This window comes from Miniopterus schreibersii, assembly GCF_964146895.1.
Source record: "Miniopterus schreibersii genome assembly, chromosome: 1".
In the NCBI taxonomy this organism is placed as follows: Eukaryota; Metazoa; Chordata; class Mammalia; order Chiroptera; family Miniopteridae; genus Miniopterus; species Miniopterus schreibersii.
Window position 1 is genome coordinate 30,104,599 of NC_138101.1, and position 16,719 is coordinate 30,121,317.

General features: G+C 34.4%; 1 protein-coding gene across 7 annotated transcripts in view; it reads right to left on the reverse strand.

Annotated features, from left to right (window-relative positions):
- Window positions 1–16,719, reverse strand: part of CLOCK (clock circadian regulator) — a 117,709-nt gene that overhangs the window by 76,639 nt on the left and 24,351 nt on the right. For 3 of the 7 annotated variants that reach the window (XM_081134532.1, XM_081134538.1, XM_081134531.1), the window contains exon 3: window positions 8,476–8,562. The gene's annotated coding sequence lies outside the window, so the exon portion shown is untranslated. Of the gene's footprint in view, window positions 1–566; window positions 656–4,080; window positions 4,156–8,431; window positions 8,563–16,719 lie in introns of those variants that run through there. The other 4 variants (XM_081134535.1, XM_081134533.1, XM_081134534.1 and 1 more) reach the window with 3 other exon arrangements.

A 16,719-nucleotide genomic window follows, 5' to 3' on the forward strand; every position in this document is an offset into this window, starting at 1 on the left:
GTTTTTCAGTTCTGATATTTCACCATTTGATTCTTTTTTTCTATCTTTTACAGAACTATCTTTCCATTCATTTCAAGAATACTCATTTCTATCTCACTGAACATGAATATAATAGTTGCTTTAAAGTCTTTCTCTGATAATTTTATCATCTGGATCATCTCACGGTTGGCATCTGTTAATTGTCTTTTCCCATAAAAAAAATGGTCAGATTTTCCTGTTTCTTTTATATCAAGTAATTTTAGATTATATCCTAGACATTCTGAAAATTCAGTTATAAAATTCTAGCTTCTGTTACCATCTTCTAAAGAATTTGATTTTTTTAAAGCTTAGACTGAAAGTACTACATTGCCTTCTGTGGGGGGTGGTTTTAATGTCAGTTCAATTTTCAAGTCTTTAGTATGTTATTTGGGCTTGTCCTCTGTGAGCATCACTCCTGCAAATCTGAGATTTGAACAGTAGTTTATAACTGTAGTTCAGTTCTCTAAGTCTTTGCTGTGCTTCTTTAGGTCTGTTCTGTGAATGTGTAGCTCATGTGTGAGGTGGGGCTTCTGTGGGTTCATACTCACAATTAGGGAATATCCTCTCACATCAGCTCTCTTCTCTCTGAGGTTCCCCCAGCATGCTCTTGTTTCCAGGGGCCTCTTTCCCAATTCCTCTAGACAAAGAAATTATTTTCTCTCAGAGTTTTAAATTGTTGTGCCACCATGGCAATGCAATTCTTTAGAGGTGGAGATAGTCTCAGGGAAGACTTGAGAGAAAAAGAAAAGATCCCTTTTCCTTGTCCTCTGGCTGGAACGGGTTTCTCTGAGTTTCTGATAACTGCTATACCAACTTGTATAATTTAGCCCATTCAGTCACAGCTGGGACACAGGGGGGAAAAAAAAGGTACACTCACCATTATAAAGACTATTCTTCAAATTATGACTTCCCTTCTCAATTTGCCTATTATTAACTTTCAGAGTCTTTAGATAGTTGGTTTTTGTATTCTATTGACAGCTTTGCTATTAAATTTATTGGGTGACACTGATTAATAAAATTATATAGATCTTAGGTATACAGTTCTGTAATATGTCATCTGTATATTGCATTGTGCATTGACCCCCTAAAGTCAAATCTCCTTCTGTCACCATATATTTTACTCCCTTTACTACCTTCCCCTAACCCCTCTTCCCCTCTGGTAACTACTAACAGTTTTTGGTTCCACTCAGTCGTAGAGAGAGGCTTGTTCCATTTTGGCCTATCCACTGTACTATGTCCATTTCCCAACAGACTTTTACCTAATGGCTTTAGTAGTTACTGACTGTTCATTATCTAGATTCATAATTTTATTAGAGGATGCGCTGTGTTGAGTCTATAATCCTATCATTCTCCCAGCATTTCTTATTAGCTGTGATTCTTCTATAATGGTAAACTTTCCTTCCTACCTATTTAGTTACCTTGAAATATAATTTGTGCAGAAAAAGAATAAATGGTTGATTCTTTCATCTACCAAAAATTTTCAGAATAATGAACTGGTGCCTAGGAGGATTTTTTTTTAAAAGTATTATTATGAACTTTAGAATTTTTTTTTTCAAAAACATCTTTATTGATTTCAGAGAGAGGAAGGGAGAGGGAGAGAAAGACAGAAACATCAACGATGAGAGAGGGTAATTGGTTGGCTGCCTCCTGCACATCCCCTGCTGGGGATCAAGCCCGCAACCCAGGCATGTGCCCTGACCAGGAATTGAACCTTGATCTCTGAAATCGTATCATAGGTCGATGCTCAACCACTGAGCCACACCTGGCCAGGCGAACTTTTGGATTCTTATACAAACATATATTTCAACCTACTGAAGTCATTACATTTTTTAAAACCTATTTTTACTGAAAATTTCAAACATACACAAAAGTAAAAAAGAATAATGAAATTACTAACCCATATACCCATCACCCATTTTCAACAAATATCAAATCATGGTCAATCCTACTTCATTTATTCTGCCCCTTCCCATCCCCCTTTGCATTATTAAAAGCAACTCCCCAAATCTATATCCTCTCATCTGTATATATTCCAGTATAATCTATAAATTACAAGGACTTTTTAAAAACATAACCACAGTATCACTATCATACCTTTGAAAGTTAACAAAAGAGATATAAGAACTCTACACACAAAATAACAAAACATTTCTGAGAGAAATTTTTAAAAGCCTAAATATATGAAAGTATATACTATGGCTAATGTATTCAGTCTCATTATTAAAAGATGTCCAATATACTCAAATTGATCTATTGATTCAATATTAAGCTAGTTAGTAATAACATGAAATAGTAGGTAATAATATTAAACTTCCTTAATATTAAGCAAGGTTTGGTTGTTTATTTATTGGGAAACTGATAGGCTAAGTATAAAATTTTTACTGAAATTTAAAGTACCAAAAACAACCAAAGCAATTTTGAAGAACAAAGCTGGAAGATTTAAAGCTAATTACAAGAGTACTGCACTGTCACAAGAACAGACTGATGGAACAGAGTCCAAAAATTGGCCCATAAATAGTCACCTGATTTACAACAAAGGGACTACTGTATTATACTAGAGAAAGGATAATCTTTTAGATAAACAATGCTTGAACAAATAGATTTCCATATGGAAAATAAAATGAACCATGAATCCTACCATATACCATGCATAAACCTAAATATATAAGTTAAAACAATTGCCCAGCCAGGCATAGCTCAGCAGTTGAGCATCGACCTAGGATCCAGGTGACTGGGGTTCGATTCCCGGTCAGGGCACATGCCCGGGTTGCAGGCTCGATCCCCAGGCAGGGGCGTGCAGGAGGCAGCCGATCAATGACTCTCTCATCATTGATGTTTCTATCTCTCTCTCTCTCCCTCTCCTTTCCTCTCTCTGAAATCAATAAAGATATATTAAAAAAAAAAGAACAGGGCAAATTTATTTAAAAAAAAAAAAGTTAAAACAATTAAGTTTATAGAAGAAAACCTAGGAATATTTTCTTATCTTTGGGATAGACAAAGATTTGTTAAAACACACAAAAAACACTAACCATAAAAGAATACTTTGTTAAAATGGAGTCTTTTAAAATTAAGAAATTATCTTAATCAAGACATGTATTAAGAGTGAAGAAATAGCCCCCGCTGGGTATGGCTCAGCAGTTGAGCATCGACCTAGGATCCAGGGGACCGTGGTTCGATCCCGGTCAGGGCATACACCTGGGTTGCGGGCTCGATCCCCAGTCAGGGGTGTGCAGGAGGCAGCTAATCAATGACAATTCTCTGATCAGTGATTTCAACTCCCTCTCTCCTTCTCCCTTCCTTTCTCTGAAATCAATAAAGATATATTTTAACACCAAAAAAAAAGAGTGAAGAAATAGAAGAGATAGTTTTAATACTTAATCCAACAAAAAGCTTATCCTATAAACAGATAAGGAACTCTTAAAAAGACAGACAACCCAAGAGAAAAATGGGCAAATGACATGAATAGGCATTTCTCAAGAGGATATCCAAATGGTCAACAAGCATATAAACATCTACTAAGCCTTTTAAGGTATCAGGGAATTATAAATTAAAACTACAAAAATTTTACTACATATACAGCAGAAGAGCTAATATTAAAAACACTAATAATTTCTAGTGTTGGTGAGGATATAACTCAATGAGAACTCTTGTATACTGCTGGTGGCAGTATAAATTGATTCAACCCCTTTGGAAAACTGGGAGGATCTACCAAAGCTAAATAACAAAATACGCTAACCCAGCAAGTTCATTCTTGGGTATTTAGCCAAAACAGAAATGCATACATATGTACACCAAAAGACATGCAAAAGAATATTTAGAGCAACATTGTTCATAATAGCCCCAAACTGAGAATGACCCAAATGTTCATCAACAGTAGAATGAAGAAATAAACTGTGGTATACACATACAAATGATGTTATTACAAAGCACTGAAAAAGGAAAAACTACTGCTATATGAATCAACATGGATGACTCCATAAACAAGATGATCAAATAAAGACAGACACAAAGTGTAAAAATAGACAATACTAATGAACAGTGAGTGAACTCAGAACAAGTTACCTGTGGGAGTGCGTGATGACTGTCAGGGGGCATGAAGGAGGCTCCTAGATTGATGAAAATGTTCTATATCTTGATCTAGGTATTGGTTAAAGAATGATGACTTCATAAAATTTCATCAAAGTGATACTCAGAATTTATGTACTTCATAATATGCATGTTTTAATTCAATATAAAAAGTTTTTAAAAGTTGACATATCAGTCCCTTGATTTTTTTAATTTTTCAGTTATTTACCTTGTTGGTAAAATTGAAGTTTCTAATAGAAATAGGTTTCTATATCAATCTGCCTTTTAGTTGGGTTACAAAAAGTCATATTAACTCCCTTTTTCAGTAAAATTATTGAAGAATTGTCTTGATATGTGGATCCTTTTGACATTATGGGGGCAATGGAAAGTCTAGCTTGAAGTTAGATCTATCCCATATTCATAAACTAGAAAATTCTAAGATAGTATTTTTTCTTAATGTAAATACAAGCGATCAATTTTTCTGTACTAAGTTCCAGATCACTAGTTCCCACAGTTTGTATTTGGCGAAAAGAGGTAAGAAAACTCGAGGCTTCTGCGGTTTAGCATCTAAGCTCAGTTTCAGTTGAAATCGAAAAGAGCAAATCAAGGCAAGTGTCATCATAAGGTTGGTGTGGAAATAAAACTATTAAATGTGAAGTGCTTAGAACATGATGCATAGCACAAAATAAATGCTCAAAAACGTCTGCAATTATTAATACCATTTTGAGAAAAACTCTAATACATCCTTATTCTTGAGTTTTCTTCAAAACATAAGTTCAATTTGATAAATAAAAGCAGATCCACTTTTAAGAACAAAGTATATTTATGGAGCTAAGGAAACATTTAATGGATTTTTAATGAAACAAGCTGAAGTGAAGAAAATTACAGGATGGATGAAAATTAAAGAGACTACACCTAAAATTTTTCAAAGTTCTAAATTACACTAATTGGTTTTAACTATGATCTTATGATTAAAATAACTGATGAGATAATCCACAAGAATACTGTTACTATAAAGATCTTATCTTTGTATAGCAGTTTTTACATTTGCAAAGTTCTATTTCATTTTATCTCCACATTACTCTAAAATAACTAAAACTGCTTTATAAAATATGTATGTCAGAAACTTATTAAATTCAGGAAAACTTCACAGAACACCTGCACTGATGACAACATGGTTAATCATAAACCACCCACAAAAAACACTGTTCAACAACAGTGCTACCAGGTAAACAGAGTATGTGTGAAAGCACTTTGAAAAATAAACACAAGGAATATAAGTGTACTTTTTTTAAGCTTTGTGGGCTTGTTTTATTGTTTTGAGCCTTACCGGAGGATTACTTTTATTGATTTTGGGGGGGGGAGAAACAATGATTGATTGTCTCCCATATGCCCCCAATTGAGGACCAAACCCACAACCTATGTACGTACCCTGACAGGGAACTGAACCTGAAGTCTTCTGGTGTATGGGACAACGCTCCAAACAACTGAGCCACTCGGTCAAGGTGGAATATAAGTGTACTTTTAAAGGAAGTAAATAATAATTTAAAAGCAACAGTATCTGGACATAATTTCCAGGTTTTTTTGATAACTGTTAAAGACATTTCTTTAAACTTTTTACTTGTAAATATTTCAAACTTCCAGAAAAGCATAATAGTTCAAAGAACTCCTATATATACTTTATCCAGATTCACCAATTGTTAACATTTGCACCATTTTCTTTATCATATATAACCGTATCTTTTGACCCATTTGAGAGTAAGTTGTATATATCATGCCCTTTTACCCCTAAGTACTTCAATGCACACCTCCTAAGAACAAAGACAGTCTCTTAAATAACTACAGCAAGTTACTAACTTCAGGAAATCTAAAAATTGTAAAATATTTTTATTTAATGTCTATTTTCCAATTTTTTTAACTGAGCAAGTAAAGTCCTTTAGGGTTTTCTTCCTCTTCCAGTAGAGGTTCCAGTCCAGAATTATGTACTGAATTTAGCTATCATCTCTCCCTAAATTCCTTATAATTTAGAACCGTTTTCTTCATCTAAATATCTTTTAAACTACCTTATGTAAGGTATTATTCTGCAAGACAAGATTTTAAAAGTTGGGTTCTTGAGCAAAATATATAGGGAAGTTTCACTAAAAAAACCCCACAAAGGTTCAGCCCTGGCTTGGTGGCTCAGTTGGTTGGAGCATCATCCCATACATCAAAAGTTTGCAGGTTTGATTCCCAGTCAGAGCACAGGGGTTCAGTCCTTTGGTTGGGGAGTGTATGGGAGGCAACCGATGGATGTTTCTCACATCAATGCTCCCCCCGCCCCCCGCTTCCTCTTTGCTTTACAATGAGAAGGCTTCTAGTTTTCTTTGAGACTGGTAATTCTTGGATTAGTGGTTCTTCAGATTTCGAAAAATAACAATATATTATCAACTAAGACAAATCTGGCCAATGATTTGATGATTATCTGTAAAGAATGAATCCAGAGAAAATCACTGTCTTCAACAAAATTCTCTCCTAGGGTTAACAAAAACACCCAATCCCAATAAGCAAATCTTTTTAAAAAACTGGAATTATTGTGATCATACATAGACAGTTATTAGACTACAACAGATCTTGTTCTTTCTCTCAACAAACACTGACTGACTGTGTGCCAACTATGCACCATACCTATGACAGGGGGATCTAGTGGTTAAAAAAATAGGCATAATACCTACCCTTAGGAAACTTATAATTCAGTAAGTCTTAACAGGTATTATTTTCCCCTATTTTGAAAATGAAGAAACTAGGATTCAGAGTTGTAAAATATTTCCAAAGTCACAAAACTACTAAGTGTTCTAGAGAGACAAGAAAGATAGTGCTAAAATCATGGCCTTTTATCTCCTAATATAGGACTTAACCAGTCTTTGTCACTACAGAAGAGCTCCTTAAAATTATCCTGGAAGGCTATTCATGGACTCCAAAAGGAGCCATGTACATCCATCCCCAACACTGAGTGAATCACCAAGAAGTTTCCAAATAATATACAGGGTGTCCCCCAAAAATGTATACACCCTTAACAGCTGATCGCTCAATTGATGTTTCTTTTCTTTTCAAATTTAACTCATTAGAATTAATTAATTATTTGAAGTGTATATACATTTTGGGGGACATCCTATATTAGTACTTTCACTTAAAAATAACAGGTAATCTCCATATACTGGAAAAAAAGAAAATGTACAAAAGGTATAATCTTTTAAGAGCTTAAGGTATTATGATAACATTAAATCCTGAGTACTACATTTAGTCCATTAAAATGGAGTACTATACTAATTTTATATATATATATATATATATATATATATATATACACACACACACACACACACACACACACATTCATTTTAGAAGAAAAGTAACAGAATTGATTTCTCTTGATTTATTTTCTATTTTAAAACAGCAACACATGCCAAAGTAATTAGAATGTGAGTTACACTTCCCAGGATAAAGGTATAAATAATATAAATAAGTCATTGAGAGTTGGCACTCTCATCTCCCTGTAATTTCCTCCCACACATATCTTAAACCTTAGCATCCAACCTGTAAATACTTCTCTAACCACGTAGAGCAGAAGTTAGCTAACTTATTTTGCAAAGGGTCACACAGTAAATATTTTTGACTTTCTGGGCCCTAAGGTCTCTGATGCAACTACTTAACTCTGCCACTATAGCTTGAAAACAGCCATACCATACACAATATGTAAAAAATAATGGTGGCTGTGTTCCAATAAAAGCTTTATTCACAGATGCTGACATCTGAATTTCATATAATTTCTACATGTCAAAGTAGTATTCTTCTTTTAAGATTTTTCCCACAACCATTTAAAAATGTAAACACTATTCTTAGTTCATGGGCCACACAAAAACAGGCAGCAGGCTGGATTGACACCCCTGATGGAACGCTGAAGTTGCATGACTGGCCCTTTTTTTACCTTAATCAACTGATTCTTTATCTCGAAACCTAAAATCTGACAGGAAATAATTCTTATTCTACTTTTCAGTCATTTGTAAATTACCTTTCTTTATCTCAGCAAAAACAAAGTTATAAATCTTACATTTGAGTAAATTTGAAAAATTCCAGGAACTGCTGAAAATACTTAAAATTCTGATATCAATTATCTTAACAGTGAGTAACTTTTCACACCTCATTAAGAATGAAAATTCTAAAGATAATTAAAAGCTATCAAGGAAGGTAACAACAGATCATGCCCTAAATATATTTGTAATACTTTGTCCTATGCTCCTTGCCAGGAGATTTCAAACCTTACTATACCTAATAATTATGAAAAAAATAAAAAGAAAAAAAGATGGCATACCTCTGAGCTCAAAATGAAGCTTGAAGGTATCTAGTGAAACTCACCAAGTTCTAAAGATTCATCTAAGAGGAATGTAGAATTTTCCAAGGGCATCTTATACTGTGACAGAATCAGCTTCTAAGTTTCGGCAGCTTTAGAGGAAAAAAATAAAATAAAAATTCTGTAAAATAAAGGCAGCTGTGGAAATAATGTTAACCAAATTATAAGTAACAATACCTCCAGTATTTTCCCCCCACCCATGTATACAACATTAATTGGGACCTATGTGCCAGGAATTGGGGATAGAGCAATGAACACATCAAATCCTATCACATTCAGGGAGATGAGTCTGTAGGGCAACGCCAAACGGGATGAAATGCTTTAAGAATCACGAGATGGTGTGAAGAGAAAAACTGACAGATATGCAAACCACTCTGGGGGAAATTGGTTAGAGGAGGCCTCCTTATGGAAGGAGTATTTAATGCAAGCACAAGTAGGACCTGGCCAAATAAAGCAAGGGGAAAGGGAGAGAGAGAACGTAATTCAGCCAAAGGGAACAGTATGTTCAAATGGGCAGAGGAATATGGCAGTGGTGTGGAAGTAAAAGCAATCCAGTATGGTGTTCAGAGTAAGAAAAGGTATGAGAGAAGGCATCTCTGAGATAAGATGAACAGAGGAGGAAAGCAAGAGGTGAAGAGTCACACAGTCACAGAGAGCTGAAAAGTAGATCCCATTTTAAACTCTTACCACCTGACAACAGCCATTCTGAAGCTCTTCCCAGCTCCCTAGCCTCAAGGCTCTGAGAAGGAAGCTGAGGGAAAGTCCTTGTACAGGATCCTTTCAGGGGACTCTTGCAAGGGCCTGAGGGAAGACTGCGCTGGGGAAATGAAACCAGCCTCCCTAAGGATGCATGAATCGATTAACTGACCATCCCGGGCCCTCCTAAAGAATGATGGGGAAATAAAATCACTCTCAGCACCATCCTCAATGACTAATTAATTGTTACCAAGCACTTTACTATGTATGACACCCTGTTCTAAGTGCTGTATAGGTATTAACTAATTCAATCTTCATAACATCCTTATGAGATAGGTGTTTTTATTATCCTGTATTTCCATTATAATTTTATGAAACAGTCCAAATATTACCATTAACTTTTATTAAAAGAAAAATTATCAGAAATGTTAACACCTCTTACCACAATATTAAGAGCATTTTAATTATCTTTCTATCAGAAAAGCACTATTTTAATTATCAATTAACAAAAATAAAAAGACTTTACAACTTATTGATTTGGTTATTTCTTTTTTAACTAGAGGTTCTAATAAGGAAAGAGTTAGAGAAAGTCTGTTCCTTGCTCATTCATTCACTCACTATGATAGTTTCTACACACCCAATGGTGAGGAAAACACCAAATTCCTGCCCCAGTGGAATTTTAGTCACTGAAATATAATGAAGATTGATACCCTGTGGCAATTATATTTTTTGCAACATGTCCTGTTTTTTGAATGAATGAAGAACCAAAAAGCAGAAAATATCTGATGCAAGAGAAAAAAATCAAAACCTGAGGGGAATGGACTGTGAATAAAAATTTTTTAAAAATCACATGTTAAAGGTAGACAAGAGAAAGAAAAAAAAACTGCTTCATTGAAGAGCATACTAAGGAAAAATGGAAAATAATCCTTGCCCAAAGAGCACGGAGAATCGCAGTATTCAGTGCACTATAATGAAGGTCCTTAAAGGAATTAAAACTGTTATGAAAATAAAGTCAGGTTAATACTACACAGCAGAATATTCAAGACTATAATGCAGTGATGAAAGATTAAACCTTAATCCAGCAGTCTTTACACTGGGGACCAGATGGTTTTAAGGGAACCAATTTTCAGATCCTTAATTTCCACAGTTACCAACCAGTTACTAGAATTAATACCAAGGTCAGAATATCATGGTGGTTTCTCCTTTTCTATATTTTATAATCTTCCTTGTTCCTGTTCACAAGAGAAAGATGTATTTCTCATACATCTAAAATCTCACTATAATGCACTTCCCTGAGATGTAGAAATATCCAGAACACCAAAGAAATCATTTGAAATATTGATTGGGGGGGGGGGGGCAGTGTGATAACCTTTAATGGAATCACCATGCATATATCCAAGGTGGTCTTGTCTTTCCCTGTCCCATACATTTTGTTAAGGACACACCCAATGGTGAGGAAAACACCAAATTCCTGCCCCATGGAATTTTAGTCACTGAAATATAATGAAGATTGATACCCTGTGGCAATTATATTTTTGCAACATATCCTGTTTAAAAAGAAGATATTTTGGCCCCAATACAAACTTATAATTAAGAAACTCACCTGAGAGAAAATCCAATAAAAAAGTGATAATAAGTATTGAAGACAGCCACAACTTAGTTCACCAAGGTAAAAATCTTAAGGCCAAACACCTTACATAATTTATCTAGAATTATTCAGAATTCAAGATCTGCACTTTAACCATTATCAGGAAAATTAGAAAAGTGTTAGTACATTCTACCAATCACCTTTGTCTTATGTCTGTAACTTAAAGATATTTTGTATGATTTCAAGGAGTTGAAAAGAGGCTTATCTTCAAGTAAAAGTAACTTACACCAAAGTTAATTTAGTGTTTTATATTTTCTTGAACATTTATTAAGAAACATTTTTATTTTTTGCCAAAAGGATACTGGACAGTAAATCCATGTTTTTTTTAAACCTGAACACGTATTACTCTGCTCAGTTTTTCATTCCTACACAGACTTATTAAATATAGACTAATTTGGTAGAAACAGACTTGTAACTTCTACTGTAAATGATATAATTAGCAAAATTATCAATAAATCTTTTGTAAACCTCACACTTACTAATAGCCAAACATCTCTTCTTTTTATTAATTTCCATTGGAACCAGTCTCATTCTAACATAAGTAATATTCATTCATGGATACATAAATTCCATGAAGAAAGCAGTCTCCTCTGAAGAGATGCATTTATATTTAGTAATTGTTTATAATAAAACAAATCAATAATATACTTACGTTGCACTCATAGTAATTATAAGTTAGAAGAAAATGTTTTAACATTTAGACCATTATGGTCACAGTTATTAAACACTTTAAATTTCAATTTATACTCATATTTTTATGTCCAGAAGCATTTTTTCAAGTGCTGAAAGAAAAGAACTGCCAACCCAGAATCCTATATCTAGACAAAACATCTTTCAGGACAGAAGGAAATTAAAACATTCACAGATGAACTAAAAAACTAAGAACTTGCCGCCAGTAGACCTACCCTCAAAGGATGACTAATGGAAGTTCTTCAAACATAAAGAAAATGATGAAAGAAGGCATACTGGAAATCAGAAGAATGGAAAGAATAAGAACATGGGTAAATACAATATACCTTCCTTCTCTTAAGTCTTTTGTATTACCTTTGATGGTTAAAGGAAAAATTACAACACTATGTGATATGGTTCTCAATGTATATAAAGAAAATATTAAAAAAGCAATTATATTAGAAATGGGAGGGGAGGTAAAGTAGACTTGACCAGTAGACTGTGATAAGTTATGTATACATAATATAATGACTACAGCAAACATAGAACAGCTATTCAAAGAGATAGGAATCAAAACATTACAGATAAATCAAGACAGAATTTTAAAACATGTTCAACTAACCCACAGGCTTCTTTTTCCCTCTCCTCCTACTACTGAAAAAGGAGTTAAAGCACAAGCTACTCTATCTCCAGATAGGACAGGTGGTGTTCAAGTTTGAACACCCTGATGAGTCACATACTCTAAGGGGAGAATTTTCACAGCACTTACAATATCAGCTTTGACATTACTCTCATACACTGCTGATTAGAATAGAAATTAATACAATTATATGAAGAACAATATATCAACATCTTAATAAAATTATAAATGTTCTTATCCTTTGGTCCAGCAATATAGTGAGTTATAACCAACATTCTAAAAATGAAACAGGATAAGAAAGAAACTCAGAGTACAGGACACCTAGTAATGGTAAAGTATTTCCTGAAACTGTTGTTTCAGGTATGTGTTGATGAGTTATGTGTGTGTATATGTATGTATTGGGTCACAACATAAAACATATTTTTTACTATAGGTTGTGGTCAATGAAGTTTGGAAGCCACTGCTTCAGCTAAAAAAGAAAACCTGGGACAAAGGGACAGTTGAAACTTTGGGAAGGGAGGTTTCAATTCCAAGATGTGAAGAAGTGAAAGGGAAGTAGGCATATAAAGAGACAAGCAAATACAAGGTAGTATATTATCAATGTACACACAGCCATGAGAAAACATGGCCTATCTGGGGGTGAAGGCAAGGGAGAAAAAGAGAGAGAGAATTTATCTGAGAGGAGCAAATAAGAGATAGAAAAGATCCAGCAGTTTGTTACACAGGGTATTAATTCCTAAAAAGAGTTCCAAATGTTCTGTTTTCTTTGCTTACTTTTTTAGGGTAAATTTTAAATTGTATTTGTTTATATAATGTTTATATTTGTGGTTCACATATTTCTATTGGACAATGTAATGCTTATCTACTGCCTGGAGTGCTGCTATCATTCTCTTTGCATTCATCTGCTGATCTGTTGAAGGGATGTGAAACATCTTCCGCTGTCATTTTTCTTTTTTCTGCCAGTATGAGCAGAAACAAAAATTTCTGAATTCTCAACTGTGTTCAATGGAAATTAAAAGCAGCCTACAAAGATAGTGTCTTCAGGCTTCTTTTATAACCTCTTGAAAGATGATGCAGTAACTTGGGTAATATAAAAAAAAATTAAAAACTGAATAAATGGCACAACAGTGACATTTTCCCCCATATTCATCACCCTTTTATGTGATCCCATCATTCTTCTATTTTCATATTATTTTTTAGGAGAGATGAAACAATTGATGAGTCATGATGAAATAGCACAATGTTCAAAGGTAAATGAGTATCATAAATGCAAGGTAGAATGAGTTTTATTCAATTTCAAAAAAGTAAATTTTGCCTTTGTTCTTTGGAAGATCTCAAAGAAAGAACAATCACAAAATACTAGTCCTTAAAAATAGTTAGAAATCCTCAAAAAAAATTTTTAAGTCTAAAATAAAATACAATAAATACTGATTGCATATTAAGGGTTAATCAAAAATTGGTAAGTAAAGGAAAATTAAAAAAGCATTTTTCTTGCCTGCCATGTCAAACTGTATTTCAAGGTAGCCAAAGAGACCTAACTGGCTAGCCTTTCAAAGAATTTTAGCTAATAAGAATAAAAGAAATAACATAAATAGGTGGGCAGCAATTATCAATGGGTTTTTAAAACCATTATGAGAAAAAGTGATAGTGAATTTCGCAACAGACCAATTGAATGCACTAATCAATCTTAACATCTCCAAAAGTGAGATGAGCAGATATTATGTACCTCCTGATATAATGAAATATGTAGAAGATAGTACTACTTATAAAATATTCTTTAGGCCCTGGCTGGGTAGAACAGTTGGCTAGAGCATCATCCAGATAAACCAAAGTTGTGGGTTCAATCCCCATAGATGTTTCTTCTCTCTCTCTCTCTTTCGATAAATAAAAATAAAATGTTCTTATATAAAAATAGTCAAACTGGAATCTATGATAGTCAAACTGGAATCTATGATACCTTTAGATAATATTCTTAACAGCAGCAATGTCACACCCAAGGGTAAAAAAATCAAATAGTAAATTAAAACAGTTTCTCGCCCTCCAAAGAATCCACAGGTCTCAGGGGGCAAATAATAAGGAAAAGCATGTCTTAAAAGGTCCTTTAAGGGAAAAATATGGGGGGAATAAAGCTTGAGAAACACTGCTTTAGACAAAACTTCCAGTTTATATTAATATGAGAAACGAATAAGTAAAATTATATCAAGAGGAGGCAATCAGACAAATTGAGAATGTTAAGCATTCTACAGAACTGACCCAGTTCCTTCAACATGGAGGGGAAAAGGGGAAAAAAGGGTGGGGGCCTGTCAACTGTTCAAAATTTGAAAAAGCCTTGGAACATTTAGTTTTAAAAATAAGAAATGTTTACAGGTGAATGATATGTGGAATATGTTTGAAAATAGTATTAGGAAAGGGTAAGTGGGTAAAGGTAGAGATGAAACAAGACAGGTCCTGAGTTAATAGTTTTTAAAGCAGGATGATACGTAGATGGGAGTTTATTATATCTACTCTGTATACTGTTGTATGTTTCAAAGATTCCATTAAAACTAAAGCATGTGACTTTTGAGGAAGATTTTGCTCTCTTAAGAAATTAGAGCAGAACTATAACACATAGCTTGCTCAAACATTTTCTGTCAAACGTGATCTACAAACTGATGTCACTCCTCTGCCAAATAAACTGTACTCTTAAAAAGAAAAGAACTCAAGCCTGGCCGGGTGGTTCAGTTGGTTGGAGTGTCGTCCTGTACACGAAAACATTGTGGTTCAATCCCCAGTTGGGGCTTGTACGGGAGGCAACCAATCCATGTGTCTCTCTCACATTGATGTTTCTCTCTTTCTCTCTCTCTTCCTCTCTCTCTAAAATCAATAAAAACAATCCTCGGGTGAGGATTAAAATAAAAAGAACTCAAGAAACATAATCAACTGGGATGTATGCGCCTAATTTGAATCCTGATTCAAACAAACCAAGAACAAAAAGGTATTACATGATATTAAGAAATTACTGTTAATATGTTTAGATGTGGTAATGATATTGAGGTTATGTAAGAAAATATCTTTACTTTTTAAAGAAACATATAAGGGTTTCTTTAATATTTAGGGGTGAAGTGACAATTTCTTTCATTCCTTTCATTTCCTTCCTTTTTTCAAAAAAAAAAAAAAGAAAACCTGAAGCGGGAAAGAGATGACGACAAACACTCATTTGCCTCTTTTCCCTTTGGAAAGCCTACTGGTAAGACAGCACAGAAGTACAAAAATGAATAAATCTACCAAAAAAATGAAAAGAATGGAGAAGGAAGTTATGAAGAGATGAAATGACACAGTAAATTCTGGAGAACACAAAGCAGATCCAAGTGTATTAACAGGCTCAACAGAACTAAGGAAAGCACAGCCCAAAACTTACACAGTGGAGGTCTGAGTCAATCGTCCTGAGGCTCCAGGCTCAGAGTTAAGAGATAAAGAGGCTGAAAAAAAGGTGACCTAGAAAAAAGCTGCCCTTCTCTGCACTCCTTCCCTGGCTAAGGGCCCAGTGTTATCCCTAGGCCCCAAATCACAACACTTTTCTATAGAAACCTAACACACTGCTCAGAAAGAAACTGGGTCTTCTGGCATGGATGTTAGTATCCATATTGTCCATTCAATATGACAACTGGAAAGCTCCTGAGAATAACAACAGGTTCCATGCTCTTATGCTCTAAATCTAGACTTCTCAGCAGAAAAGATGCTCCATCTATGCCCAAAAAATTACCAGTCTTCCCAATCAGAGATGGAAATTAAAAAACAAATCCACCTATACAACAAGAAAAGAAACACACAGCAGCTACTAAAATAATTAAGATAATCTTTTAGTAATAAGCATGAATCAAAAATAATGATCCTCAAACATTCAAAGAAAAAGCAGCTAGAAAAAGACCAAAATAAGTAAGTAGATCATCTAACTCCATAAGAATCATAAATTATTCAAGGTACAGAAAAAAAGGAAAAAAAACAAACAAAATATCCTCCAGAAACTCTTGAAGAGCCCTGGCCAGTTTGGCTAAGTGTTTAGGGAGTTGGCCCTCGAACTGCAGGTCCCAGGGTCTATTCCCGCCAAGGGCTCGACCATGTGCAGGAGGGAACCAATCAATGTGTCTCTCTCACATGGATGTTTCTCTCTCTCTCTGTCTCTCTTTCCCTTCCACTGTCTCTAAAAAGCAATGGAAAAAATATCCTCGGGTGAGGATTTTAAAAAAAGAAACTCCTGAAGAAACTGCATTCAATAAAAAAGTGGGATGCAATGTATTTAACAAACAATAATATAGATTTCACAGCATCAAGAACTGTTATAAATGCTTTACAAATATGAACTTATTTAGACACAAAGTAGTTATTATCCTCATTTTATAGATTAGAAACTGAACACACGAGAGGTTAAATAACTTGCCCAAGTTCACATGGTTATTAGTGGTGAGCTGGGATCTAAATCCACACAGTATGACAGTCTGGTTCCATTCTATATACCATGTTGCCCCTTGGAGTGATACCAGCAGAAAATAAACAAAGCTACTGGAATATTAGCAAAGTGCTTATAGCAGCGACTTTCAACCTTTTTCATCTCATGAC